The following is a 3259-nucleotide window of genomic DNA, read 5'->3' as shown; positions in this document are numbered from 1 at the left end:
ACACACACACACACACTGTACAGACTAACACACCCAAACAAATATTATCTAACGCAAAAACAGAGGGAGTATATCAAAGGCACATACATCCATGTACTCCTGTGTTCAACAAGTCTACTAAAACCACTCTCAATATGCACTTACTCTGACACAGACCCACATGTGCCAGGACACGTTCATACGCTCTCACACAAGTCCCCACCCTGCCTTACACACACATGCGTATGCCTCCATAACTGTAAATCTAAGGAACACACCCAAACACAGCATGCACGACATACGACAAAAACAGACACTTTACCTCCAGCTCCTATCGGTGCTAAGCTATAGACGACCAGACAGACAGACAGACAGATTGACCCCCGTCTCCCACAGCAACTACCCACACATCAACAACACTTCGACCTGACATGCCAGACACAGACGGAGAGAGCGAGTGAGAGGAAAGAACAACAGACACAGAGAGAGGTAAATCTACCTACCACACACGAGCAGAGTGAAGGGAGCTTAGTGCGGCCCTTCATGAGCGAGAGACACAGAAAAACAGCCTCTCAGACACCCGCAGTAAAGGAGGGATGGAGGGATGGGGGGGAGAGAGAGATGGGAGACTGTGGATGGGTAGGGGTGAAATAAAAAAAGAGAAGTGGGGAGGGGAAGAGACGGAGGGGGAGGGGGGTTGTCGTAGCAGATGAGGAGAGAGAGTTTTTCCTGGAAGCCAGAGTTGGTGTTGGCTACGTCTCAGTGATAAGTCTAGGGTCTGAACAGAGAGAGCTGGCGGACTGATCCAGCCGTGACTCACAAAATATCTTTGTCACAGCCAGTGAGGGGAGAGAGAGAGAGAATTGAGAGAGAGGGAGAGAAGGAGAAAGAGAGTGTAGACCTCACCTACGCTTTTCGCATGTATTTTCTGCTCTTCCAGTCAAACATGCTGTACTGTTCTTACTCTCTCTCTCTCTCTCTCCCTCTCACTCTCACTCTCACTCTTACTCTCACTCTCACTCTTACTCTCACTCTCTCTCCTTTTTTCTTTCTATGTCTCTGTCTCTGTCTCGTTCTCTCTCTCTCTTTCTGTCTCTCTCTCTCCTCTCTCTCGTCTTTCTCTCTCTGTCTCTCTTCTCTCTCTCTCCCTCTCTCCTGACACCACACACACCTCCCCCTTTCCTTCCTCATTTAGATTCCTTCTATATGACTCAGGTCTGAGACAGCGGTGGGAATTGAGAGTGGAGGAAACACTGTATTGGACTGTGATATTGTTGCAGCTTTTTCAAATGAGGACACATGGATTCCAACCAAAATATTTGTCATTTGAGAAAGCACTGTGCAGGGTCAATTATAGCTGTTTAATAGCCAACTGTGTTCTGGCAGCACTTGGAGTACACATTATAATCAACATGATGTGGAGCTACCTAAGCAACAGYAGAAGTATTAGTAGGCCAACTCATCTGCAACTCAAATGACCTATTGGCTGGTCCAATTCCAAAACAACCTATAGCCACAGAACCAAAATGGTTTTCTTTGCCTTTTGAATAATCTGTAGCTTTAGTATGGTAACCTAGAAGGTAAAACTGCTGTGTGTTCACAATCCTCAGACCACAAACAGTCAACTTACACAAAGCACTGATACACACACTTACCCCACCAGACATGCCACCAGGGGTCTTTTCACAGTCCCCAGGTCYAGRACACATTCAAGGAAACAGAGCCATGAGTGCATGGAACCCCCTGCCATCTTATATAGCGCAAGCGAACAGCAAAGCTGGTTTAAAAAAAACAAATAAAGAAACCGCTCACAGCACAACGCCTCTCCACCATGTGACCTACTGGTTGTGTGTGTGTGTACTGACATGTAAGTGCAACTGATAGGCGCACACACACACTACATGTTAATGGTTTTAAATGTATGTACATTGTAAAGTCTTTTGTCTGTGATGTCTTTTTCGTTATGTATCGGACCCCAGTAAAGACTAGCTGTCGCAATTGGCGTCGGTYAATTGGGGGGATCCTAAGAAATCCAAATCAAATCAAACGAGAGTTCAAATGTAGTGAATTATGAATGTCACGATATGATCTGCTGATGATGTCCAAACAGAACATTTGTTTACCATGATTTAATGAGTATAAAAATCTAAATATAACTATGTTCCACCGTCATACCTAACATACATTAACATACCCCTATTTACACCTGGTGACCACAACCACACCTGGCCTTCAAAAGGGTCCAAAATAATATMATGTATCGGCATTGAGATTTCATGAACCTTATTCGACAGGTTCCCCGTCTCGTGCCCAATAGAAACGTGATAGGGCGCAGTGTTGCGGGCCGTTTGGTGCACATTCTACCTGATGTGTCGACACTTGGCCTCATTTGCCTCAGGAGGACATTTTGAGAGTGTAACACCAATACCATGTGTAAACAGGGTCAAGGTCTGTGTGCTGGCCCAGATCCAACTACATTCATACCAAAGCTACGTAACATGATGTCATTTTACCAGCAGGTAAACAGAGTGAAAATAGCTCTGACCCCACTGGACTAGGCTCCATTGGACTGAGTTGCTGGATGTGTTTTGACAATAGCTGTGGCTGGGCTGAGAGCCCCCTTGGATTAGATGGAGGGCATTTGGACAAACATGTTCTGTATCTAACAGCCATCTAGACATTTTCATCGACACGGTGCTCAACAAATGGTTTATCGTACAGAACATCTGCATTGTATTCAATGCGTGAATACTACCGTGTAAAAAAGTGATAATTTCCTATTCTCTGCATTCACAGGCATTCTCTACTGCCGCCTACGCAGAGGTCACCCTCCTACCTGCACACTCCGGATTTTATACCATCAACACTCATCAATGTCTCACACACTCTCTGTCTATCACACTTTCTCTTCCTCTCTCCCTCTCTCCCGCTCTCCCTCACTCACTCTCACTCCCCTCCCCTTTCCCTCTCTTGGTCTCTCAGCCCCTCTCTCATTTCTCCTTCCCTCTCCTTTCATCTCTATTCTCTTCATGATACCCTGCCATGTTGTCATGGCAACAAACGGGCCCTGATAGCTTGGTTGCTATGGATTGAATGGAGTGCTGGCTGGCTGGCTGGCTGACTGACTGATAGCTCTGGCTGGCTGTTGAGATTGATGATGAATGGGTGAAAGGATGCTGGCTGGCCTGGCTGGCTAGATGTATGCAATGGATGGATGAATGGATGCTGGCTGGCTGGCTGACTGACTGACTGAATGCTGGCTGGCTGGGATGAATTGATG

This window comes from Salvelinus sp. IW2-2015, linkage group LG23 (assembly GCF_002910315.2).
Source record: "Salvelinus sp. IW2-2015 linkage group LG23, ASM291031v2, whole genome shotgun sequence".
Lineage (NCBI taxonomy): Eukaryota > Metazoa > Chordata > Actinopteri > Salmoniformes > Salmonidae > Salvelinus > Salvelinus sp. IW2-2015.
The sequence above is the reverse complement of the archived record's forward strand: the minus strand, read 5'-3'. Positions refer to the sequence as shown.